The 14046-nt window shown below is 36.6% G+C and overlaps 1 pseudogene; it reads left to right on the top strand.

Annotated features, from left to right (window-relative positions):
* The first annotated feature begins 108 nt into the window (after nt 1-108).
* On the top strand, nt 109-774 carry LOC110746690 (pentatricopeptide repeat-containing protein At4g21065 pseudogene; annotated as a pseudogene).
* Nucleotides 775-14046: the final 13272 nt, after the last annotated feature.

The raw sequence follows: 14046 nt of genomic DNA, 5'->3' as shown, positions 1-14046 counted from the left end.
TTTTTCAGTTCTAAGAAAGAGGGAAATTGGGTGAGAAGGGGAAATTGGAGAAGAGGGCTTAGGGTTTGTGAAAATCTGAGGTGGGCTTCGATTCTGAGGCGTGCTGGTATGCTCAAGGAGGCAGAGGAACTCATTGAGAGTATGCCAATGACACGAGATGTTGCTACTTGGGGTGCCTTACTAGGGGCGTGTAAGAAACATGGGGACCACGATATGGGAGAGAGGATAGGCAGAAAGCTCATTGAGCTTGATCCTGACCATGATGGGTTCCACGTATTGTTGTCGAATATATACGCTTCAAAAGGTAACTGGGATGATGTTCATGAGATTAGGGAAATAATGGTGCAACATGAGGTGGTAAAGATGCCAGGTTGTAGCATGATTGAAGCAAATGGAAGAGTTCATGAGTTTTTAGCAGGAGACAGCAAACACCCTCAAATAGAGGAGATTGAGAAGAAGCTAGATGAAATGGCTAAGAAACTGAAGATGGAAGGTTATGCACCAGATACAAATGAGGTTTCATTTGACATTGATGAAGAAGAGAAGGAAACTACTCTTTTCAGACATAGTGAGAAACTCGCTATTGCCTTTGGGCTTATCTATACAAGTCCGCCAACACCAATAAGAATAATAAAGAATTTGCGAAAATGCAATGATTGTCACATGGCAGCAAAGTTCATCTCGAAAGCTTTCAGTCGCGACATTGTGCTGAGGGATCGGCACCTGTTTCACCACTTTAAGCAAGGATCTTGTTCTTGCAAGGATTATTGGTAGCAGACTAGTATTACATAACCAAGTTGGTAAGAACATTATTCACCTTGTTAATGTTGGTTTATTGCTTTAGAACTTCTCCAGTTCTACCAAGAACTGGAAAGCCAGGGTGTGGCACCAACATGATGCTTTTGCAATCAAGCTAATTGCGTTGACAACACCAAATGGATCACGGGGTTGAAGATCAATGCAGTGACTACCTCTGAGAGGTAAAGGAAGGCAGTTATTCGACAACCTAATTTCTTCTCTAGATTCTCTCAAAATCGAAGCCCACCTCAGATTTTCACAAACCCTAAGCCCTCTTCTCCAATTTCCCCTTCTCACCCAATTTCCTCCTTTCTTAGAACTGAAAAACCATTATTCGCAGAGGTTAAAGATTAAAATGAAGTGGGGCCCAAAGCACGTAACGAAACGTCAATAATACTGACGAACGGGTAACGTGAGACCGTTTTTCAAAGGTTAGGGGGTATTTTAAGACGTTTGCAAACACAGGTGATAATATGAGACAAGTTTGAAAGCACAAGGGGCATGTACATAAATAAGCCTATATATAAATAAATAAATAAGGAAACTGTTGGGCCATTCGTGGGCTTTTAAAAGGGCTTCCATAATTCCTTGCTTAATTGGGTTTTAATTGGGAGTTCTCTTTATTTAATTGGGTTTTGGGAATTCCTTATTTAAGTGGGATTGAGAATTCTCTTTATAAAGGACCAATTTAACATCACTCAATTTCATCAAAGTGTGTGTGCATCACAAGAATCCTGCGTTTTTTTTTTTCCTTCTTGAGTACGCTAATCCCAAGTAAGTCGGATGCATATATTTTTTTTCTTGAGCAAACGCCAATTTTGTTTTTTCTTATTTTTCTTTTTTTAATAATTTTTTTTTTCTTATTTAGCTCTCTCTGTATTAGTAAGATCAGTAGCAAACTCGAGGAGGAAGAGGCTACGTGAAATGCTATTCGAGGTATAATTAATTTTTATTTGTTTATTTAATTGATAATTTGATATTGATTTGTTTATTTAATTGATAAATTATAGCCAATTAGTCATAGTTATAGAAATAAAACCCTTATTTGTTTTTCAATTAATTATGAATAACATTAGTATATTGTTTAAATTATAAGGATATTTAGTTGTTTTTTTTTTTTTTTTGAGCTCTTAGCTTTTAAAAATTGCACCTCCGTTGAAAAATTCCTGGGTCAGCCGCTGACGGTATCAATTGTAGATATTTTATTTTATTTTTTGGTCGAGTTTGAATCAGATATTTTATCCTGATAGATTAGTTTTTTAAAATTTATTTATAATGATTCTGTTAATAGTTTGTTGATTCAATGTTCTCACAACTTTTGCCTCCAAGAGTTCCATTTTAGGTCCTCATTTGCTGTGGCATATTGGACACAAACTTCGCCAAAAGACTATTTTTCACATTATAAAAAATGAAGAAGAAAATTGTTAAGCTTGAATTGGATCCTCATTTGCTAGGCCGTCAACTTGTTAGAGTTTGTATAGCAAAGCACTTTTACTTTGATCCACATTGGAAGAGAGTAGCTTCCACACATGGTTTACAAGCCCAACTCATTATAGAATTCTTGTTCAACATTAAATAGGAAGTGGGCCTAATGGAATGGAAATTGGCCCCACCTTTGGATTGGGCTTTGAATATATAAACCACATATATAATTATCAAAGATTGGGTCTTTGGGCTCTGTTGATTAAATTTAAATTTTTTTATTAATTAGAAATTCATTTTTTTAGATAATATCATGATCTAATTAAAATTTGAATTTTGTTTGAACAATTATTACAACTGTTGGATGAAGAGGTATTGGACCTCTATATAACAGACAATTCGTTCAAGCCAAAAGTTATAGAATTTTGGAATCACATGATCACTTCTCCACAAATAATCACTTTATGAGAGAAAAACATATCATTGTTCGCCAGAAATCAAAGCCAATATGCTTAGGCTTTGATTTTTAATAGTTTAATCCTGCTGGGCAGTCTCCTATTCGTGATAGGCTTTGATTTGTGTACGAATTTGATTTATTGATATATATAGAATATGTTTCAAATTGTTTTTATTATGTTATTTGGTTAATTTCTGATTGTTCTCCAACACAACTTGAAATAATGTCAATTGAGCTATATATGAGCGTCTGTAAGTCCTAGTCTTTAAACTACAAAACAACTTTTATTTTTTCTCTTTGTTTATTATAGTCCTTAGATTAGGGATGGACATTGGGTACCAATTGGGTGTTAGGGGTGCCCTATCATATAGATGTTCTTGTTGCCCGATTTTCTTTGGTTGGTTCGTCTCCTTTATATACACTGACGGACTTATGTAGAGACATTTTGTGTAGGCTACAATAAATAGAACATTTTGGCAATATTTTGCGTGAATAACCCCGAGTTCACTCACTATTATAGGGGCATTTTCGTTCCGGCAACGGGCTTGGGTTGCTGTAAAGAGCCAAATGTGTGAAATTTCCCCTGAGTCTGAGTTCAAGAATTAGACCCTAAGAATGCTTCGAAAGGGTGGCTGAGCCTCAGGAAGCACCTTGGTTACCTTCACCAGCAAAACTTACAGTCGCTTACAGATAAATACTTAGCTTGGCATGAGAGGCTTGTGGCATGAAAGCAAAACAGTCATGAGTTTAGCATTAAAGAGAGAGAGGGCTATGATTTCCTATGGGAACCAGGGGTTTAAAGTAAGGGGGGAGGAATTTTGAGAGAATTAATTGAGGGGAGAGAGAGAGAAGGACAATGGGTGTGTTGAGTAACTTTCCGGCAGCCTGACGAAAGCTATGTCAAACTCTAGAATAGCTTGCCAGAAGAGAAAATGGGAGGAGATAGAGGAATAGAGCACGAAATTGCAGAGCTTCAAGGATGAGAGATAATGCTTGCTCTCTGGATGTGGGTTGAGATAATGGGCAGAGGGTGCCCTCCTTTTATAGCCGTTGGAAGCTCCTTCTTCCCAAGAAACCCTAATGGGTTCTCTCCAATTTTTCCAAGTCTCCCCTTCCATTTCTCTTCTCTCCTTTCGATTCATCCCATTTTGTGAAATCTTCCTCTGTCCAAACACACAACGACAAGATTTTTGAGAGCTCAAAGGCTTTCCCACAGCTGCTTCAGTGTTGAACTCCTATTTTTGGCTACCACCTCACCTTCTTTCCTTCCCTCTTCAATGGCAAGAGCTGGTGGGAGAAAGAAATTGGTAAGGGCATTGGTTTGAAATGTGCCCCTTCTCCTAGCAACCTGTGCGCGCGCTAATATCCTCTAGTTTTTTTTAATGTTGTTTTGCCCACGTGTTGGAGCCTCCCAGCAGCTTACATACATAGGCATCTTTGGCTTTTATCGTTGTTTTTGTCTCCAGCTAAGTGCTGGAGATCTGCAGATATTTTCTTGGTTGCTTGGGCCTCTCTAAGGTGATGAGTTAGCCCATTAAGGGAATGAGCTGATTTCCTAAAGTGATGGACTACTTTACTAAGATGATGGGCCAATTTTCTAAAGTAGTGGGCTAACATTTTCTCTCCTTTATGCTTACCCACATATTTGGGCTCAAGAAATGGGCTTGAGTTTGGGGCTCCCAAGCAGCCAGAAACTTCCATTTCCCGGCTCATAAATGGGCCTCATGAATGCTCGTAACTGTTAAGCTCATAATTTCATACATATACATGCCCAAATTTACTTACTTCTTTTGCTTAGTTTCTTATAATTTTGAGTTATTTGCCTCCCTTTGTGTGTTTTGTAGGCCAAAAGAGCAAGAGAGCATAATTCATGCAATTCAAGCATGTTAAGGCCTAATTTGGATGAAGGGAAGAAGAGCTTAAAGACAAACTCATTTTGGCTACAGCCCCCTGCCAGTCCAGTTCCATAGGTCATATTGTAAGCTTTGTTTCAGCAACCTACATAGCTCGGATGAGGCAACATTCTTCATGAATGTTGTTCCAATGGGTGTGTACTATAACATATCCAAAATTCAGCCCCATTGGATAAACATGGAGTCTGTTACCTAGCAAACACAGAGCCATGCTCAGGATGGATTTTATCAGCGCGCAAAATGAGTTAGCAATTTGTTTTGGCCTTAACTTCCTCCTCCGACCTTGGATTGGCCCAAATGATATATGGCTGGAAAGAAGACATTCTGAACTTCACGTTTGAGTGCTTAAAGTCTTAATTTGCTTAAGGGAAGCCCAATTCGTAAGCCCTTGAAGTTGCTGGTCATGCTGACCTCAGGATGAGCTATTGTTTCTGGTTGGAAGCTTGGTCATGGTGAGCTAGGCATGAGCTATTGAGCTGGTTGGAAGCTTGGTCATGGTGACATGAAGATGAGCTAGGGCTGCTGGTGGGATTTATTGGTGAAGTGCATCAACCAATTCAAATTTTCTAATACAAGTGCATCAACCATTTCAAATTTTATAAAACAAGTGTTGTATGCATTAGCCATATTGAATTCAGATTTTTCACTTCCTTAGGCCTATAAATAGGGAGGTTCTCTAAGCTTGTAAACACACCCCAAGGGGGGGAGCTCTCAAACACTTCTCTAGAGCTCCCTTCCCTTCTCTCCCTCAAATTCTCTTAGTTTTGCTTTCTAGTTCTCAATTCTAGCTTTCTTTAATGTTTTCTTAGTTGTAATTTATTTTTCTTGTAATGTACATTCTTTCTTAAGTATTCAAGTTTAATTAGTTTCCAAGTTTCAATTATGGTTTTTGTTCTTATTCATTATGCTTATAAGTTAATATGCTAGTTTGAATGATTGATCACCATTTAGGCTTGCATGTTAGCTATCTTGGTTTGAATTAAGAGTATACACCATGCTTTAATTCGAATTGAACTATGAATAGGAAGAGTATGTATGGACATTCGACAACAGGGATTAGATACATGCTTGGTTGTTTAAATTGTTCTTCTATGCTTAATGGGTTCCTAATGCTTAATTTTAGGTTAGACAACAAATGATCAAATTAGGGAATTAGGAACACAAGGTTATGACCACACACCATGGCTTAATCATACTTTAGCTAGAATCAATCCATTAATCTAAATTGAACTTGGGAACTTATTTGCTTGAGTTACTTATTTTCTTTCTTCCTTGTTTTATTTATTTCCTTTCTTTTTTATGTCTGTTTTGTGTAGGAAAACTAAATTGGATCATTCAATCACCAATCCCTGTGGAATCGACCTCGCACTTACATACGCTAAACTACCAACGGTTCGTGCACTTGCGAGTATCACAAGTTGAGGATGCAACTGAATCCATTTTGGTGCAGCTGTATCTACACAACAAGTTTTTGGCGCCGTTGCCGGGGATCGGTAACATTGTTTGATTCTATTTGGCTTTCCTACTTTATTATTTTTCTTAACTGGACAATTTCAAGTTTTAAAGTTAATGACGTTAATGGACAAGTTGTGTTTGTAGTCCAACAGAAAAGGACAATTGCCCAACAAGCAAGAGAACTGGGTTTAAGTCCCAGCTTACACAACCCATTGGTGCTTGTTGCTTTGAAGCATGGAATTGGACGTGTGTTGATTTTTCCTTTTCATTTTTAGTTTTTTTTTTTATATTTCGTAATCCTTTAATTCCGTTTCAAGTTTTTGTGTGTGTTTGTTTTAGCAATGTAAATAGCTCAATAAAAATGGAGAGAGATGGCAACTTCAAAGATAGGAAGTGTGGAGTAGTGGGAGAAGTCGCGACCTCCAAGTGCATCACGCTCGACCTAATCGCTTCAAGGGGGAGCATTTCAATCCTTTCTCTTTACTTGTTATTATTTTAAATTTCTGTTTCTTTTTTTATAAAAATTTAAAAAAATAAAAAATTTAAAAATTTAAAAAGATTTTTCATATGAGCTGACTTATGGTAACTCCAGTGAGCACTTCCGTCAATACAGTGTCTAGGAGTTCTTTAGGCGACACCTTCGGTGTCTAAGAAGTTTGGGTTTTAAGCGGGACCATTGCGACCCCTCCAACCTTCCCGGATCCCCTGGCTGTGTTTTCTGAGGCCCTTAACTGGTCATCCATGAGTTGCTTATATATTCATTTTTTTTTTCTTTCTAAACCTTCTTCTTAACTTTTCCCCTTATCATTTACATGTTCTCAATCATCTTTACTTTGCTTTAACATTGAGGACAATGCTTCATTTAAGTTTGGGGGTGCTGGAAAGTTTTTAGTTTTTGTGTTTGTGTTTGAAAACGTAGGCTTCTTCATTGCTACAATATTTTTTTTTTCTGCTACTGTTTTGAAAGTTTGGTCCGCGTTGTGTTCTTCATTGTTTCATGCTGAATCCAACGACATAAAGAACGTTAAATTTGACCAAGTGGTTTGAAAGTTACATGTCAAAACAGATTATATGTTGAAATTAAGCAAAACAGCAATTTGAAACATCTCGTTTTTCTTTTCTGTTTCTTTTCTTTGAGTCATTTTCAGTTTTCCTTCCCACACCAATGATAAATCTTGAGTCTAACTTCTAATATGGCTCTTAGGAATTTGATAAGCATTGTGTTAGGTCTGAATCTTATTCTTTTGCTAGCTAAGTCTCACATAATTATGCTTGAGCTTTCTATGCACTTTAGCCATGATTATACAATTCTTGCATGTCTTACCCAATTGTATGCATTTTTGCTTGTGTGATTCACTGGAATGTCAAGTTTATAACTAAGATATGATTTAGGCCATCTTTGTTAAGCCTCTTTCTTTTTCCTCCATCAACCCATACAATACATATTCCATTGTAAACCCTTTTGTGCCCAAACACTTAACCATTTCTTTCTATCACCTTATCATCTATTAAATATCCTACCATCTAGGGGACATGTAGAGTATGATTGTATTTGAGATTGTAATGTATTCAAGGCAATAAATGAGCTATAAAAATCAAAAGAAAAAGAGAAAAGAAGTGTGGCCAATGTAGTCACGACCCTAGGGTGATATAAGGAGAAATCAAGGTGATCTAGGGTAAAGAGCCGCAAAATTGGGCCAAATATTATACAAAGAGTGTAAATGTCAAAATCAAATTGTGAAGTAATTCAATTGCAAAATCTGGTGTTGTGAGCTTTTCAATTTACGTGCCTTACATTTCAAATGTCAATGATCTTGTTTATATGACATGCTCTACTTTGTTCCTTAGACTTTGTATTTCAATATCCATTCCTTTTCTAACCATTACATTACAGCCATGAGTAAAGTCCTATTGATCTTGGTTTAGCTTGGCAAACTTGTGTTCATTCTTGCAGGAATTCATATCGTTGTTTGAGAAGCATGAGTTGTATCTTCATGGCTATTTCACACACACACCTTGAGCATGATTTGAGTGAGATTGTGGTAGCACTTGAATAATGTTTAGAACTTCCTTAGTGTTTGTTTTGTTCCTTATTGAGCCATGTCTACGAAGTTTAAAATTTCTGTCTGGTTGGAAGGTTAACGTTTTTTTTTGTTTTTTGTTTTTTGTTTTTTTGTTTTTTTTCTTAAGGACTAACAAATCTATTAAGTTTTCTAACCATTTTGTTTTGTAGAGTTAGAAAAACGTTTGTGGGTATCGTATCTGTTAAACCCTCAGGAGACACAACTCCTCCTACTAGGGATGCCTAGAGGTTTAAAGGCTTGTTGCATACGCTCAATGCAATCGAGTTACCTACGAAAGTGGTTTAGTTAACTTCTTGTTTTGTTTTTATCTTTGTTTTTCTTTTATTTTGCTCGAGGACTAGCAAAATCTAAGTTTGGGGGTGTGTTAAGCTCATAATTTCATACATATACATGCCCAAATTTACTTACTTCTTTTGCTTAGTTTCTTATAATTTTGAGTTATTTGCCTCCCTTTGTGTGTTTTGTAGGCCAAAAGAGCAAGAGAGCATAATTCATGCAATTCAAGCATGTTAAGGCCTAATTTGGATGAAGGGAAGAAGAGCTTAAAGACAAACTCATTTTGGCTACAGCCCCCTGCCAGTCCAGTTCCATAGGTCATATTGTAAGCTTTGTTTCAGCAACCTACATAGCTCGGATGAGGCAACATTCTTCATGAATGTTGTTCCAATGGGTGTGTACTATAACATATCCAAAATTCAGCCCCATTGGATAAACATGGAGTCTGTTACCTAGCAAACACAGAGCCATGCTCAGGATGGATTTTATCAGCGCGCAAAATGAGTTAGCAATTTGTTTTGGCCTTAACTTCCTCCTCCGACCTTGGATTGGCCCAAATGATATATGGCTGGAAAGAAGACATTCTGAACTTCACGTTTGAGTGCTTAAAGTCTTAATTTGCTTAAGGGAAGCCCAATTCGTAAGCCCTTGAAGTTGCTGGTCATGCTGACCTCAGGATGAGCTATTGTTTCTGGTTGGAAGCTTGGTCATGGTGAGCTAGGCATGAGCTATTGAGCTGGTTGGAAGCTTGGTCATGGTGACATGAAGATGAGCTAGGGCTGCTGGTGGGATTTATTGGTGAAGTGCATCAACCAATTCAAATTTTCTAATACAAGTGCATCAACCATTTCAAATTTTATAAAACAAGTGTTGTATGCATTAGCCATATTGAATTCAGATTTTTCACTTCCTTAGGCCTATAAATAGGGAGGTTCTCTAAGCTTGTAAACACACCCCAAGGGGGCGAGCTCTCAAACACTTCTCTAGAGCTCCCTTCCCTTCTCTCCCTCAAATTCTCTTAGTTTTGCTTTCTAGTTCTCAATTCTAGCTTTCTTTAATGTTTTCTTAGTTGTAATTTATTTTTCTTGTAATGTACATTCTTTCTTAAGTATTCAAGTTTAATTAGTTTCCAAGTTTCAATTATGGTTTTTGTTCTTATTCATTATGCTTATAAGTTAATATGCTAGTTTGAATGATTGATCACCATTTAGGCTTGCATGTTAGCTATCTTGGTTTGAATTAAGAGTATACACCATGCTTTAATTCGAATTGAACTATGAATAGGAAGAGTATGTATGGACATTCGACAACAGGGATTAGATACATGCTTGGTTGTTTAAATTGTTCTTCTATGCTTAATGGGTTCCTAATGCTTAATTTTAGGTTAGACAACAAATGATCAAATTAGGGAATTAGGAACACAAGGTTATGACCACACACCATGGCTTAATCATACTTTAGCTAGAATCAATCCATTAATCTAAATTGAACTTGGGAACTTATTTGCTTGAGTTACTTATTTTCTTTCTTCCTTGTTTTATTTATTTCCTTTCTTTTTTATGTCTGTTTTGTGTAGGAAAACTAAATTGGATCATTCAATCACCAATCCCTGTGGAATCGACCTCGCACTTACATACGCTAAACTACCAACGGTTCGTGCACTTGCGAGTATCACAAGTTGAGGATGCAACTGAATCCATTTTGGTGCAGCTGTATCTACACAACAAGTTTTTGGCGCCGTTGCCGGGGATCGGTAACATTGTTTGATTCTATTTGGCTTTCCTACTTTATTATTTTTCTTAACTGGACAATTTCAAGTTTTAAAGTTAATGACGTTAATGGACAAGTTGTGTTTGTAGTCCAACAGAAAAGGACAATTGCCCAACAAGCAAGAGAACTGGGTTTAAGTCCCAGCTTACACAACCCATTGGTGCTTGTTGCTTTGAAGCATGGAATTGGACGTGTGTTGATTTTTCCTTTTCATTTTTAGTTTTTTTTTTTATATTTCGTAATCCTTTAATTCCGTTTCAAGTTTTTGTGTGTGTTTGTTTTAGCAATGTAAATAGCTCAATAAAAATGGAGAGAGATGGCAACTTCAAAGATAGGAAGTGTGGAGTAGTGGGAGAAGTCGCGACCTCCAAGTGCATCACGCTCGACCTAATCGCTTCAAGGGGGAGCATTTCAATCCTTTCTCTTTACTTGTTATTATTTTAAATTTCTGTTTCTTTTTTTATAAAAATTTAAAAAAATAAAAAATTTAAAAATTTAAAAAGATTTTTCATATGAGCTGACTTATGGTAACTCCAGTGAGCACTTCCGTCAATACAGTGTCTAGGAGTTCTTTAGGCGACACCTTCGGTGTCTAAGAAGTTTGGGTTTTAAGCGGGACCATTGCGACCCCTCCAACCTTCCCGGATCCCCTGGCTGTGTTTTCTGAGGCCCTTAACTGGTCATCCATGAGTTGCTTATATATTCATTTTTTTTTTCTTTCTAAACCTTCTTCTTAACTTTTCCCCTTATCATTTACATGTTCTCAATCATCTTTACTTTGCTTTAACATTGAGGACAATGCTTCATTTAAGTTTGGGGGTGCTGGAAAGTTTTTAGTTTTTGTGTTTGTGTTTGAAAACGTAGGCTTCTTCATTGCTACAATATTTTTTTTTTCTGCTACTGTTTTGAAAGTTTGGTCCGCGTTGTGTTCTTCATTGTTTCATGCTGAATCCAACGACATAAAGAACGTTAAATTTGACCAAGTGGTTTGAAAGTTACATGTCAAAACAGATTATATGTTGAAATTAAGCAAAACAGCAATTTGAAACATCTCGTTTTTCTTTTCTGTTTCTTTTCTTTGAGTCATTTTCAGTTTTCCTTCCCACACCAATGATAAATCTTGAGTCTAACTTCTAATATGGCTCTTAGGAATTTGATAAGCATTGTGTTAGGTCTGAATCTTATTCTTTTGCTAGCTAAGTCTCACATAATTATGCTTGAGCTTTCTATGCACTTTAGCCATGATTATACAATTCTTGCATGTCTTACCCAATTGTATGCATTTTTGCTTGTGTGATTCACTGGAATGTCAAGTTTATAACTAAGATATGATTTAGGCCATCTTTGTTAAGCCTCTTTCTTTTTCCTCCATCAACCCATACAATACATATTCCATTGTAAACCCTTTTGTGCCCAAACACTTAACCATTTCTTTCTATCACCTTATCATCTATTAAATATCCTACCATCTAGGGGACATGTAGAGTATGATTGTATTTGAGATTGTAATGTATTCAAGGCAATAAATGAGCTATAAAAATCAAAAGAAAAAGAGAAAAGAAGTGTGGCCAATGTAGTCACGACCCTAGGGTGATATAAGGAGAAATCAAGGTGATCTAGGGTAAAGAGCCGCAAAATTGGGCCAAATATTATACAAAGAGTGTAAATGTCAAAATCAAATTGTGAAGTAATTCAATTGCAAAATCTGGTGTTGTGAGCTTTTCAATTTACGTGCCTTACATTTCAAATGTCAATGATCTTGTTTATATGACATGCTCTACTTTGTTCCTTAGACTTTGTATTTCAATATCCATTCCTTTTCTAACCATTACATTACAGCCATGAGTAAAGTCCTATTGATCTTGGTTTAGCTTGGCAAACTTGTGTTCATTCTTGCAGGAATTCATATCGTTGTTTGAGAAGCATGAGTTGTATCTTCATGGCTATTTCACACACACACCTTGAGCATGATTTGAGTGAGATTGTGGTAGCACTTGAATAATGTTTAGAACTTCCTTAGTGTTTGTTTTGTTCCTTATTGAGCCATGTCTACGAAGTTTAAAATTTCTGTCTGGTTGGAAGGTTAACGTTTTTTTTTGTTTTTTGTTTTTTGTTTTTTTGTTTTTTTTCTTAAGGACTAACAAATCTATTAAGTTTTCTAACCATTTTGTTTTGTAGAGTTAGAAAAACGTTTGTGGGTATCGTATCTGTTAAACCCTCAGGAGACACAACTCCTCCTACTAGGGATGCCTAGAGGTTTAAAGGCTTGTTGCATACGCTCAATGCAATCGAGTTACCTACGAAAGTGGTTTAGTTAACTTCTTGTTTTGTTTTTATCTTTGTTTTTCTTTTATTTTGCTCGAGGACTAGCAAAATCTAAGTTTGGGGGTGTGTTAAGCTCATAATTTCATACATATACATGCCCAAATTTACTTACTTCTTTTGCTTAGTTTCTTATAATTTTGAGTTATTTGCCTCCCTTTGTGTGTTTTGTAGGCCAAAAGAGCAAGAGAGCATAATTCATGCAATTCAAGCATGTTAAGGCCTAATTTGGATGAAGGGAAGAAGAGCTTAAAGACAAACTCATTTTGGCTACAGCCCCCTGCCAGTCCAGTTCCATAGGTCATATTGTAAGCTTTGTTTCAGCAACCTACATAGCTCGGATGAGGCAACATTCTTCATGAATGTTGTTCCAATGGGTGTGTACTATAACATATCCAAAATTCAGCCCCATTGGATAAACATGGAGTCTGTTACCTAGCAAACACAGAGCCATGCTCAGGATGGATTTTATCAGCGCGCAAAATGAGTTAGCAATTTGTTTTGGCCTTAACTTCCTCCTCCGACCTTGGATTGGCCCAAATGATATATGGCTGGAAAGAAGACATTCTGAACTTCACGTTTGAGTGCTTAAAGTCTTAATTTGCTTAAGGGAAGCCCAATTCGTAAGCCCTTGAAGTTGCTGGTCATGCTGACCTCAGGATGAGCTATTGTTTCTGGTTGGAAGCTTGGTCATGGTGAGCTAGGCATGAGCTATTGAGCTGGTTGGAAGCTTGGTCATGGTGACATGAAGATGAGCTAGGGCTGCTGGTGGGATTTATTGGTGAAGTGCATCAACCAATTCAAATTTTCTAATACAAGTGCATCAACCATTTCAAATTTTATAAAACAAGTGTTGTATGCATTAGCCATATTGAATTCAGATTTTTCACTTCCTTAGGCCTATAAATAGGGAGGTTCTCTAAGCTTGTAAACACACCCCAAGGGGGCGAGCTCTCAAACACTTCTCTAGAGCTCCCTTCCCTTCTCTCCCTCAAATTCTCTTAGTTTTGCTTTCTAGTTCTCAATTCTAGCTTTCTTTAATGTTTTCTTAGTTGTAATTTATTTTTCTTGTAATGTACATTCTTTCTTAAGTATTCAAGTTTAATTAGTTTCCAAGTTTCAATTATGGTTTTTGTTCTTATTCATTATGCTTATAAGTTAATATGCTAGTTTGAATGATTGATCACCATTTAGGCTTGCATGTTAGCTATCTTGGTTTGAATTAAGAGTATACACCATGCTTTAATTCGAATTGAACTATGAATAGGAAGAGTATGTATGGACATTCGACAACAGGGATTAGATACATGCTTGGTTGTTTAAATTGTTCTTCTATGCTTAATGGGTTCCTAATGCTTAATTTTAGGTTAGACAACAAATGATCAAATTAGGGAATTAGGAACACAAGGTTATGACCACACACCATGGCTTAATCATACTTTAGCTAGAATCAATCCATTAATCTAAATTGAACTTGGGAACTTATTTGCTTGAGTTACTTATTTTCTTTCTTCCTTGTTTTATTTATTTCCTTTCTTTTTTATGTCTG

Source organism: Prunus avium, chromosome 3 (genome assembly GCF_965620075.1).
Source record: "Prunus avium chromosome 3, drPruAviu1.hap1.1, whole genome shotgun sequence".
Taxonomy (NCBI): Eukaryota; Viridiplantae; Streptophyta; class Magnoliopsida; order Rosales; family Rosaceae; genus Prunus; species Prunus avium.
The sequence above is the reverse complement of the archived record's forward strand: the minus strand, read 5'-3'. Positions and strand labels throughout refer to the sequence as shown.